The 12,976-nt window shown below is 60.7% G+C and overlaps 1 long non-coding RNA gene across 1 annotated transcript in view; it reads right to left on the reverse strand.

The window, feature by feature from the left end:
* Window positions 1-1,021: 1,021 nt before the first annotated feature.
* The window catches only part of LOC141078100 (uncharacterized), a 79,301-nt gene continuing 67,346 nt past the window's right edge, over window positions 1,022-12,976 (reverse strand). Inside the window, exons 2-3 of the long non-coding RNA XR_012227652.1 lie at window positions 4,867-4,947; window positions 1,022-1,506 (exon numbers count right to left, since the gene is read on the reverse strand). This is a non-coding gene — a long non-coding RNA (uncharacterized lncRNA). The remainder of the gene's footprint in view (window positions 1,507-4,866; window positions 4,948-12,976) is intronic.

Here is a 12,976-nt window from a genome sequence, read left to right on the forward strand (position 1 = left end):
CACTGAAGAGGGAAAGTATAAAGGTACCCACATCACAGAAGAGGGAAAGTATAAACATACCCACAACACTGAAGAGGGAAACTATAAATGCACCCACAACACTGAAGAGAGAAAGTATAAAGGTACCCACAACACTGAAGAGGGAAAGTATAAATGTACCCACAACACTGAAGAGGGAAAGTATAAAGGTACCCACAACCCTGAAGAGGGAAAGTATAAATGTACCCACAACACTGAAAAGGGAAAGTATAAAGGTACCCACAACACTGAAGAGGGAAAGTATAAATGTACCCACAACACTGAAGAGGGAAAGTATAAACATACCCACAACACTGAAGAGGGAAAGTATAAACGTACCCACAACACTGAAGAGGGAAAGTATAAAGGTACCCACAACACTGAAGAGGGAAAGTATAAATGTACCCACAACACTGAAGAGGGAAAGTATAAACAAACCCACAACACTGAAGAGGGAAAGTATAAAGGTACCCACAACACTGAAGAGGGAAAGTATAAAGGTACCCACAACACTGAAGAGGGAAAGTATAAATGTACCCACAACACTGAAGAGGGAAAGTATAAACATACCCACAACACTGAAGAGGGAAAGTATAAACGTACCCACAACACTGAAGAGGGAAAGTATAAACAAACCCACAACACTGAAGAGGGAAAGTATAAATGTACCCACAACACTGAAGAGGGAAAGTATAAAGGTACCCACAACACTGAAGAGGGAAAGTATAAATGTACCCACAACACTGAAGAGGGAAAGTATAAACAAACCCACAACACTGAAGAGGGAAAGTATAAAGGTACCCACAACACTGAAGAGGGAAAGTATAAACATACCCACAACACTGAAGAGGGAAAGTATAAATGCACCCACAACACTGAAGAGGGAAAGTATAAAGGTACCCACAACACTGAAGAGGGAAAGTATAAATGTACCCACAACACTGAAGAGGGAAAGTATAACTGTACCCACAACACTGAAGAGGGAAATTACTGTCTGGCTGTGTTACCCTGTGTTTCTTTGCACAGTGCGGGCAGCGCACCTAAAGTATAAGGTGCTTGAGAAAGCTGGGTGGGGTGTGCTATTGTGTGACTCAGTGTAGGCATTTCACTGGCTGATCAAAAGAGCAAGAGCCGGCAGCAAGAAGTGTGGTGTGGATGAGGGAACTAGCTGTAGGGGGCGCGCAGCTCATTGTCAGCCTATTGTGACTGCTGAGTGGATGAGTGAGTGTACAGGACGACTTCGCTTCCCAGTCATATCCGAGGCATGTGCAGTGAACGGGCGCAGTTCACACAAATGTCTATGTGCCCGATCATTATGTCCCCTGAGATCTTCAGTCATCCTTTACTGTAGGAGCTGAGATTGTGTATGAGGCCCACCAGGGGGCAGCTGTTATTTTGCCCCCTCTCTAGGGCACACCCCTGCATACATGACACGTGGCGCCCACTACACAGGATCGGAGTACTTACTGCACATCGGGGGGCACAGAACTGTGGAGAAAAGAGCACAGTGATTATTACTTCTGTCATTAATGTCGTCAGTCAGCAGTCCTGTGTAACACCTCCTGCCCTGTCAGTCCTGTGTAAGCCCTCTATCTGCAGTGCCATGTAATCTAATGCCCGGTCAGTCCTGTGTAACACTTCTATCTGTAGACCTGTGTAAGCCTCTTTTTCCTTGTCAGTTGATTGTAACCCCTCATGCCCTGTCAGTCCTGTGTAATCCCTCTATCTTCAGTGCCACGTAACTTAATGCCCCATCAGTCCTGTGTAAGCCCATCTGGCCCCATAAGTTATGTGTAACCCCTCATTCCCTGTCAGTACTGTGTAAGCCTCTCCTGGCCCATAAGTCCTGTGCAACCCTCCGGCTCCATCAGTCCTGTGTAAGCTTCTCCTGCCCATCAGTCCTGTGTAAACCTCTCTTGCCTTGTTAGTCCTTGTAACCCTCCAGCCATGTCAGTCCTGTGTAAGCCTCCTGACCCAGAAGTCCTGTGTAAGCCTCTTTACCTTGTCAGTCCTAAACCTCCTGTCCCAGTAGTCCTGGGTAACCCTCCTGTCCCAGTAGTCCTGTGTAACCCTCCTGTCCCAGCAGTCCTGTGTAAGCCTCTCCTGACCCATCAGTCCTGTGTAAGCCTCTCCTGACCCATCAGTCCTGTATAAACCTCCCCTGCCAGTCAGTCCTGTGTAACGCTCATGTCCTTAGCAGTCCTGTGTAGCCCTCCTGTCCCAGCAGTCCTGTGTAGCCCTCCTGTCCCTGCAGTCCTGTGTAGCCCTACTGTCCCTGCAGTCCTGAGTAGCCCTCCTGTCCCAGCAGTCCTGTGTAGCCCTCCTGTCCCAGCAGTCCTGTGTAGCCCTCCTGTCCCAGCAGTCCAGTGTAGCCCTCCTGTCCCAGCAGTCCAGTGTAGCCCTCCTGTCCCAGCAGTCCAGTGTAGCCCTCCTGTCCCAGCAGTCCTGTGTAGCCCTCCTGTCCCAGCAGTCCTGTGTAGCCCTCCTGTCCCAGCAGTCCTGTGTAGCCCTCCTGTCCCAGCAGTCCAGTGTAGCCCTCCTGTCCCAGCAGTCCAGTGTAGCCCTCCTGTCCCAGCAGTCCTGTGTAGCCCTCCTGTCCCAGCAGTCCTGTGTAGCCCTCCTGTCCCAGCAGTCCTGTGTAGCCCTCCTGTCCCAGCAGTCCTGTGTAGCCCTCCTGTCCCAGCAGTCCAGTGTAGCCCTCCTGTCCCAGCAGTCCTGTGTAGCCCTCCTGTCCCAGCAGTCCTGTGTAGCCCTCCTGTCCCAGCAGTCCTGTGTAGCCCTCCTGTCCCAGCAGTCCTGTGTAGCCCTCCTGTCCCAGCAGTCCTGTGTAGCCCTCCTGTCCCAGCAGTCCTGTGTAGCCCTCCTGTCCCAGCAGTCCTGTGTAGCCCTCCTGTCCCAGCAGTCCTGTGTAGCCCTCCTGTCCCAGCAGTCCTGTGTAGCCCTCCTGTCCCAGCAGTCCTGTGTAGCCCTCCTGTCCCAGCAGTCCTGTGTAGCCCTCCTGTCCCAGCAGTCCTGTGTAGCCCTCCTGTCCCAGCAGTCCTGTGTAGCCCTCCTGTCCCAGCAGTCCTGTGTAGCCCTCCTGTCCCAGCAGTCCAGTGTAGCCCTCCTGTCCCAGCAGTCCTGTGTAGCCCTCCTGTCCCAGCAGTCCTGTGTAGCCCTCCTGTCCCAGCAGTCCAGTGTAGCCCTCCTGTCCCAGCAGTCCAGTGTAGCCCTCCTGTCCCAGCAGTCCTGTGTAGCCCTCCTGTCCCAGCAGTCCTGTGTAGCCCTCCTGTCCCAGCAGTCCTGTGTAGCCCTCCTGTCCCAGCAGTCCTGTGTAGCCCTCCTGTCCCAGCAGTCCTGTGTAGCCCTCCTGTCCCAGCAGTCCTGTGTAGCCCTCCTGTCCCAGCAGTCCTGTGTAGCCCTCCTGTCCCAGCAGTCCTGTGTAGCCCTCCTGTCCCAGCAGTCCTGTGTAGCCCTCCTGTCCCAGCAGTCCTGTGTAGCCCTCCTGTCCCAGCAGTCCTGTGTAGCCCTCCTGTCCCAGCAGTCCTGTGTAGCCCTCCTGTCCCAGCAGTCCTGTGTAGCCCTCCTGTCCCAGCAGTCCTGTGTAGCCCTCCTGTCCCAGCAGTCCTGTGTAGCCCTCCTGTCCCAGCAGTCCTGTGTAGCCCTCCTGTCCCAGCAGTCCTGTGTAGCCCTCCTGTCCCAGCAGTCCTGTGTAGCCCTCCTGTCCCAGCAGTCCTGTGTAGCCCTCCTGTCCCAGCAGTCCTGTGTAGCCCTCCTGTCCCAGCAGTCCTGTGTAGCCCTCCTGTCCCAGCAGTCCTGTGTAGCCCTCCTGTCCCAGCAGTCCTGTGTAGCCCTCCTGTCCCAGCAGTCCTGTGTAGCCCTCCTGTCCCAGCAGTCCTGTGTAGCCCTCCTGTCCCAGCAGTCCTGTGTAGCCCTCCTGTCCCAGCAGTCCTGTGTAGCCCTCCTGTCCCAGCAGTCCTGTGTAGCCCTCCTGTCCCAGCAGTCCTGTGTAGCCCTCCTGTCCCAGCAGTCCAGTGTAGCCCTCCTGTCCCAGCAGTCCTGTGTAGCCCTCCTGTCCCAGCAGTCCTGTGTAGCCCTCCTGTCCCAGCAGTCCTGTGTAGCCCTCCTGTCCCAGCAGTCCTGTGTAGCCCTCCTGTCCCAGCAGTCCTGTGTAGCCCTCCTGTCCCAGCAGTCCTGTGTAGCCCTCCTGTCCCAGCAGTCCAGTGTAGCCCTCCTGTCCCAGCAGTCCTGTGTAGCCCTCCTGTCCCAGCAATCCTGTGTAGCCCTCCTGTCCCAGCAGTCCTGTGTAGCCCTCCTGTCCCAGCAGTCCTGTGTAGCCCTCCTGTCCCAGCAGTCCTGTGTAGCCCTCCTGTCCCAGCAGTCCAGTGTAGCCCTCCTGTCCCAGCAGTCCTGTGTAGCCCTCCTGTCCCAGCAGTCCTGTGTAGCCCTCCTGTCCCAGCAGTCCTGTGTTGCCCTCCTGTCCCAGCAGTCCTGTGTAGCCCTCCTGTCCCAGCAGTCCAGTGTAGCCCTCCTGTCCCAGCAGTCCTGTGTAAGCCTCCTGTCCCAGCAGTCCTGTGTATCTCTCCTGTCCCAGCAGTCCTGTATATCCCTCCTGTCCCAGCAGTCCTGTGTAAGCCTCCTGTCCCAGCAGTCATGTGTAGCCCTCCTGTCCCAGCAGTCCTGTGTAAGCCTCCTGTCCCAGCAGTCCTGTGTAAGTCTTCTGTCACAGCAGTCCTGTGTATCCCTCCTGTCCCAGCAGTCCTGTGTATCCCTCCTGTCCCAGCAGTCCTGTGTATCCCTCCGGTCCCAGCAGTCCTGTGTAAGCCTCCGGTCCCAGCAGTCCTGTGTAAGTCCCTCCGCGGTCCATACCTTCCTTGGTGTACTCCAGGAGCTTCACCTCGTGCAGCCAGTCCCAGTACGCAGCGATTCCCAGGTGGTCTCGGTTGATCTCTGTGGGGGACGCACAGGGTTACTCTGGAGTTGGGGGTCGCTGTCATGAGCTACAGGTTCGGCCTGGAGACCCCAGATCCAAGACCAGCAGAAGATGCCCGAGCGTGAGATGACGCGAGGAGCCCTGCAGGTGGCGCTGTGCAGATGGCCGCCATCATGTCCTGTGGGGAGAGCGGTAATGGCTGCACTGTGTGATGGCGCAGGTGGAATATGCCGGGTGTGTGGGCGCAGGTGGAATATGCGGGGGGTGAGGGCGCAGGTGGAATATGCCTGGGGTGTGAGGGCGCAGGTGGAATATGCGGGGGGTGTGAGGGCGCAGGTGGAATATGCGGGGGGTGTGAGGGCGCAGGTGGAATATGCGGGGGGTGTGAGGGCGCAGGTGGAATATGCGGGGGGTGTGAGGGCGCAGGTGGAATATGCGGGGGGTGTGAGGGCGCAGGTGGAATATGCCGGGTGTGTGAGGGCGCAGGTGGAATATGCGGGGGGTGTGAGGGCGCAGGTGGAATATGCGGGGGGTGTGAGGGCGCAGGAGGAATATGCGGGGGGTGTGAGGGCGCAGGTGGAATATGCGGGGTGTGTGAGGGCGCAGGTGGAATATGCGGGGGGTGTGAGGGCGCAGGTGGAATATGCCGGGTGTGTGAGGGCGCAGGTGGAATATGCCTGGGGTGTGAGGGCGCAGGTGGAATATGCCGGGTGTGTGAGGGCACAGGTGGAATATGCCGGGTGTGTGGGCGCAGGTGGAATATGCGGGGGGTGAGGGCGCAGGTGGAATATGCCTGGGGTGTGAGGGCGCAGGTGGAATATGCGGGGGGTGTGAGGGCGCAGGTGGAATATGCGGGGGGTGTGAGGGCGCAGGTGGAATATGCGGGGGGTGTGAGGGCGCAGGTGGAATATGCGGGGGGTGTGAGGGCGCAGGTGGAATATGCGGGGGGTGTGAGGGCGCAGGTGGAATATGCCGGGTGTGTGAGGGCGCAGGTGGAATATGCGGGGGGTGTGAGGGCGCAGGTGGAATATGCGGGGGGTGTGAGGGCGCAGGAGGAATATGCGGGGGGTGTGAGGGCGCAGGTGGAATATGCGGGGTGTGTGAGGGCGCAGGTGGAATATGCGGGGGGTGTGAGGGCGCAGGTGGAATATGCCGGGTGTGTGAGGGCGCAGGTGGAATATGCCTGGGGTGTGAGGGCGCAGGTGGAATATGCCGGGTGTGTGAGGGCACAGGTGGAATATGCCGGGTGTGTGAGGGCGCAGGTGGAATATGCCGGGTGTGTGAGGGCACAGGTGGAATATGCGGGGGGTGTGAGGGCACAGGTGGAATATGCGGGGTGTGAGGGCGCAGGTGGAATATGCGGGGGGTATGAGGGCGCAGGTGGAATATGCCGGGTGTGTGAGGGCGCAGGTGGAATATGCCTGGGGTGTGAGGGCGCAGGTGGAATATGCCGGGTGTGTGAGGGCACAGGTGGAATATGCCGGGTGTGTGAGGGCACAGGTGGAATATGCGGGGGGTGTGAGGGCGCAGGTGGAATATGCGGGGGGTGTGAGGGCGCAGGTGGAATATGCGGGGGGTGTGAGGGCACAGGTGGAATATGCCGGATGTGAGGGCGCAGGTGGAATATGCCGGGTGTGTGAGGGCACAGGTGGAATATGCGGGGGGTGTGAGGGCGCAGGTGGAATATGCGGGGGGTGTGAGGGCGCAGGTGGAATATGCGGGGGGTGTGAGGGCGCAGGTGGAATATGCGGGGGGTGTGAGGGCACAGGTGGAATATGCGGGGGGTGTGAGGGCGCAGGTGGAATATGCGGGGGGTGTGAGGGCGCAGGTGGAATATGCGGGGGGTGTGAGGGCGCAGGTGGAATATGCGGGGTGTGAGGGCGCAGGTGGAATATGCGGGGGGTGTGAGGGCGCAGGTGGAATATGCCGGGTGTGAGGGCGCAGGTGGAATATGCGGGGGGTGTGAGGGCGCAGGTGGAATATGCCGGGTGTGAGGGCGCAGGTGGAATATGCGGGGGGTGTGAGGGCGCAGGTGGAATATGCGGGGGGTGTGAGGGTGCATGTGGAATATGCGGGGGGTGTGAGGGCGCAGGTGGAATATGCGGGGGGTGTGAGGGCGCAGGTGGAATATGCCGGGTGTGAGGGCGCAGGTGGAATATGCGGGGGGTGTGAGGGCGCAGGTGGAATATGCGGGGGGTGTGAGGGTGCAGGTGGAATATGCGGGGGGTGTGAGGGCGCAGGTGGAATATGCGGGGTGTGTGAGGGCGCAGGTGGAATATGCGGGGGGTGTGAGGGCGCAGGTGGAATATGCCGGGTGTGTGAGGGCACAGGTGGAATATGCCGGGTGTGTGAGGGCGCAGGTGGAATATGCCGGGTGTGTGAGGGCACAGGTGGAATATGCGGGGGGTGTGAGGGCGCAGGTGGAATATGCGGGGTGTGAGGGCGCAGGTGGAATATGCGGGGGGTATGAGGGCGCAGGTGGAATATGCCGGGTGTGAGGGCGCAGGTGGAATATGCGGGGGGTGTGAGGGCGCAGGTGGAATATGCGGGGGGTGTGAGGGCACAGGTGGAATATGCGGGGGGTGTGAGGGCGCAGGTGGAATATGCGGGGTGTGAGGGCGCAGGTGGAATATGCGGGGGGTGTGAGGGCGCAGGTGGAATATGCCGGGTGTGAGGGCGCAGGTGGAATATGCGGGGGGTGTGAGGGCGCAGGTGGAATATGCGGGGGGTGTGAGGGCGCAGGTGGAATATGCCGGGTGTGAGGGCGCAGGTGGAATATGCGGGGGGTGTGAGGGCGCAGGTGGAATATGCGGGGGGTGTGAGGGTGCAGGTGGAATATGCGGGGGGTGTGAGGGCGCAGGTGGAATATGCGGGGTGTGTGAGGGCGCAGGTGGAATATGCGGGGGGTGTGAGGGCGCAGGTGGAATATGCCGGGTGTGAGGGTACAGGTGGAATATGCCGGGTGTGTGAGGGCACAGGTGGAATATGCCGGGTGTGTGAGGGTACAGGTGGAATATGCCGGGTGTGTGAGGGTACAGGTGGAATATGCCGGGTGTGTGAGGGCACAGGTGGAATATGCCGGGTGTGAGGGTACAGGTGGAATATGCCGGGTGTGTGAGGGCACAGGTGGAATATGCCGGGTGTGTGAGGGTACAGGTGGAATATGCCGGGTGTGTGAGGGCACGGGTGGAATATGCCGGGTGTGAGGGTACAGGTGGAATATGCCGGGTGTGTGGGCGCAGGTGGAAAATGCGGGGGGTGTGAGGGCGCAGGTGGAATATGCCGGGTGTGTGGGCGCAGGTGGAATATGCGGGGGGTGAGGGCGCAGGTGGAATATGCGGGGGGTGTGTGGGCGCAGGTGGAATATGCGGGGTGTGAGGGCGCAGGTGGAATATGCGGGGTGTGAGGGCGCAGGTGGAATATGCCGGATGTGAGGGCGCAGGTGGAATATGCGGGGTGTGTGAGGGCGCAGGTGGAATATGCGGGGGGTGAGGGCGCAGGTGGAATATGCGGGGGGTGTGTGGGCGCAGGTGGAATATGCGGGGGGTGTGTGGGCGCAGGTGGAATATGCGGGGTGTGAGGGCGCAGGTGGAATATGCCGGATGTGAGGGCACAGGTGGAATATGCGGGGTGTGTGAGGGCACAGGTGGAATATGCGGGGGGTGTGTGGGCGCAGGTGGAATATGCGGGGTGTGAGGGCGCAGGTGGAATATGCCGGATGTGAGGGCACAGGTGGAATATGCGGGGTGTGTGAGGGCGCAGGTGGAATATGCCGGATGTGAGGGCGCAGGTGGAATATGCCGGGTGTGTGGGCGCAGGTGGAATATGCGGGGGGTGTGTGGGCGCAGGTGGAATATGCGGGGGGTGAGGGCGCAGGTGGAATATGCGGGGGGTGTGAGGGCACAGGTGGAATATGCCGGATGTGAGGGCGCAGGTGGAATATGCCGGGTGTGTGGGCGCAGGTGGAATATGCGGGGGGTGTGAGGGCGCAGGTGGAATATGCGGGGGGTGAGGGCGCAGGTGGAATATGCGGGGGGTGTGAGGGCGCAGGTGGAATATGCGGGGGGTGTGTGGGCGCAGGTGGAATATGCGGGGTGTGAGGGCGCAGGTGGAATATGCCGGATGTGAGGGCACAGGTGGAATATGCGGGGTGTGTGAGGGCACAGGTGGAATATGCGGGGTGTGTGAGGGCGCAGGTGGAATATGCCGGATGTGAGGGCACAGGTGGAATATGCGGGGTGTGTGAGGGCACAGGTGGAATATGCGGGGGGTGTGAGGGCGCAGGTGGAATATGCCGGGTGTGAGGGCGCAGGTGGAATATGCCGGGTGTGTGGGCGCAGGTGGAATATGCGGGGGGTGTGAGGGCGCAGGTGGAATATGCGGGGGGTGAGGGCGCAGGTGGAATATGCGGGGGGTGTGAGGGCTCAGGTGGAATATGCGGGGGGTGTGTGGGCGCAGGTGGAATATGCGGGGTGTGAGGGCGCAGGTGGAATATGCCGGATGTGAGGGCACAGGTGGAATATGCGGGGTGTGTGAGGGCACAGGTGGAATATGCGGGGTGTGTGAGGGCGCAGGTGGAATATGCCGGATGTGAGGGCGCAGGTGGAATATGCCGGGTGTGTGGGCGCAGGTGGAATATGCGGGGGGTGTGTGGGCGCAGGTGGAATATGCCGGGTGTGTGAGGGCGCAGGTGGAATATGCGGGGTGTGAGGGCGCAGGTGGAATATGCGGGGGGTGTGTGGGCGCAGGTGGAATATGCGGGGTGTGTGAGGGCGCAGGTGGAATATGCGGGGTGTGTGAGGGCACAGGTGGAATATGCGGGGTGTGTGAGGGCGCAGGTGGAATATGCGGGGTGTGTGAGGGCGCAGGTGGAATATGCGGGGTGTGTGAGGGCGCAGGTGGAATATGCCGGATGTGAGGGCACAGGTGGAATATGCGGGGTGTGTGAGGGCGCAGGTGGAATATGCGGGGGGTGTGAGGGCGCAGGTGGAATATGCGGGGGGTGTGAGGGCGCAGGTGGAATATGCGGGGGGTGTGAGGGCGCAGGTGGAATATGCCGGATGTGAGGGCACAGGTGGAATATGCGGGGGGTGTGAGGGCGCAGGTGGAATATGCGGGGTGTGTGAGGGCGCAGGTGGAATATGCGGGGGGTGTGAGGGCGCAGGTGGAATATGCGGGGTGTGTGAGGGCGCAGGTGGAATATGCGGGGTGTGTGAGGGCGCAGGTGGAATATGCGGGGTGTGTGAGGGCGCAGGTGGAATATGCGGGGTGTGTGAGGGCGCAGGTGGAATATGTGGGGTGTGTGAGGGCACAGGTGGAATATGCGGGGGGTGTGAGGGCGCAGGTGGAATATGCGGGGGGTGTGAGGGCGCAGGTGGAATATGCGGGGGGTGTGAGGGCGCAGGTGGAATATGCGGGGGGTGTGAGGGCGCAGGTGGAATATGCGGGGGGTGTGAGGGCGCAGGTGGAATATGCGGGGGGTGTGAGGGCGCAGGTGGAATATGCCTGGGGTGTGAGGGCACAGGTGGAATATGCGGGGTGTGAGGGCACAGGTGGAATATGCCGGGTGTGTGAGGGCGCAGGTGGAATATGCGGGGTGTGAGGGCGCAGGTGGAATATGCCGGGTGTGTGAGGGCGCAGGTGGAATATGCGGGGGGTGTGAGGGCGCAGGTGGAATATGCGGGGTGTGAGGGCACAGGTGGAATATGCCGGGTGTGTGAGGGCGCAGGTGGAATATGCGGGGGGGTGTGAGGGCGCAGGTGGAATATGCGGGGGGTGTGAGGGCACAGGTGGAATATGCGGGGGGTGTGAGGGCGCAGGTGGAATATGAGGGGTGTGAGGGCGCAGGTGGAATATGCGGGGGGTGTGAGGGCGCAGGTGGAATATGAGGGGTGTGAGGGCGCAGGTGGAATATGCCGGGTGTGTGAGGGCGCAGGTGGAATATGCGGGGGGTGTGAGGGCACAGGTGGAATATGCCGGGTGTGTGAGGGCGCAGGTGGAATATGCGGGGGGTGTGAGGGCGCAGGTGGAATATGCGGGGGGTGTGAGGGCGCAGGTGGAATATGCGGGGGGTGTGAGGGCGCAGGTGGAATATGAGGGGTGTGAGGGCGCAGGTGGAATATGCGGGGGGTGTGAGGGCACAGGTGGAATATGCGGGGTGTGAGGGCACAGGTGGAATATGCCGGGTGTGTGAGGGCACAGGTGGAATATGCCGGGTGTGAGGGCGCAGGTGGAATATGCCGGGTGTGTGAGGGCACAGGTGGAATATGCGGGGGGTGTGAGGGCGCAGGTGGAATATGCCGGGTGTGTGAGGGCACAGGTGGAATATGCGGGGTGTGAGGGCGCAGGTGGAATATGCGGGGTGTGAGGGCGCAGGTGGAATATGCGGGGGGTGTGAGGGCACAGGTGGAATATGCGGGGTGTGAGGGCACAGGTGGAATATGCCGGGTGTGTGAGGGCACAGGTGGAATATGCGGGGGGTGTGAGGGCGCAGGTGGAATATGCGGGGGGTGTGAGGGCGCAGGTGGAATATGCGGGGTGTGAGGGCGCAGGTGGAATATGCGGGGGGTGTGAGGGCGCAGGTGGAATATGCGGGGGGTGTGAGGGCGCAGGTGGAATATGCGGGGTGTGAGGGCGCAGGTGGAATATGCGGGGGGTGTGAGGGCACAGGTGGAATATGCGGGGTGTGAGGGCACAGGTGGAATATGCCGGGTGTGTGAGGGCACAGGTGGAATATGCCGGGTGTGAGGGCGCAGGTGGAATATGCCGGGTGTGTGAGGGCACAGGTGGAATATGCGGGGGGTGTGAGGGCGCAGGTGGAATATGCCGGGTGTGTGAGGGCGCAGGTGGAATATGCCGGGTGTGAGGGCGCAGGTGGAATATGCGGGGTGTGAGGGCGCAGGTGGAATATGCGGGGGGTGTGAGGGCGCAGGTGGAATATGCCGGGTGTGAGGGCGCAGGTGGAATATGCGGGGGGTGTGAGGGCGCAGGTGGAATATGCGGGGGGTGTGAGGGCGCAGGTGGAATATGCCGGGTGTGAGGGCGCAGGTGGAATATGCCGGGTGTGTGAGGGCGCAGGTGGAATATGCCGGGTGTGTGAGGGCGCAGGTTGAATATGCCGGGTGTGTGAGGGCGCAGGTGGAATATGCCGGGTGTGAGGGCGCAGGTGGAATATGCCGGGTGTGAGGGCGCAGGTGGAATATGCCGGGTGTGTGAGGGCGCAGGTGGAATATGCGGGGGGTGTGAGGGCGCAGGTGGAATATGCCGGGTGTGAGGGCGCAGGTGGAATATGCCGGGTGTGTGAGGGCACAGGTGGAATATGCCGGGTGTGAGGGCACAGGTGGAATATGCGGGGGGTGTGAGGGGGCAGGTGGAATATGCGGGGTGTGAGGGCGCAGGTGGAATATGCGGGGTGTGAGGGCGCAGGTGGAATATGCGGGGTGTGAGGGCGCAGGTGGAATATGCGGGGTGTGAGGGCGCAGGTGGAATATGCGGGGGTGTGAGGGCGCAGGTGGAATATGCGGGGTGTGAGGGCGCAGGTGGAATATGCGGGGTGTGAGGGCGCAGGTGGAATATGCGGGGGGTGTGAGGGCGCAGGTGGAATATGCGGGGTGTGAGGGCGCAGGTGGAATATGCGGGGTGTGAGGGCGCAGGTGGAATATGCGGGGTGTGAGGGCGCAGGTGGAATATGCGGGGTGTGAGGGCGCAGGTGGAATATGCGGGGGGTGTGAGGGCGCAGGTGGAATATGCGGGGGGTGTGAGGGCGCAGGTGGAATATGCGGGGGGTGTGAGGGCGCAGGTGGAATATGAGGGGTGTGAGGGCACAGGTGGAATATGCGGGGGGTGTGAGGGCGCAGGTGGAATATGCGGGGGGTGTGAGGGCACAGGTGGAATATGCCGGGTGTGAGGGCACAGGTGGAATATGCCGGGTGTGTGAGGGCGCAGGTGGAATATTCCGGGTGTGAGGGCGCAGGTGGAATATGCCGGGTGTGAGGGCGCAGGTGGAATATGCGGGGGGTGTGAGGGCGCAGGTGGAATATGCGGGGG

This window comes from Dendrobates tinctorius, unplaced genomic scaffold (assembly GCF_039654945.1).
Source record: "Dendrobates tinctorius isolate UK_male_01 unplaced genomic scaffold, ASM3965494v1 ptg000502l, whole genome shotgun sequence".
In the NCBI taxonomy this organism is placed as follows: Eukaryota; Metazoa; Chordata; class Amphibia; order Anura; family Dendrobatidae; genus Dendrobates; species Dendrobates tinctorius.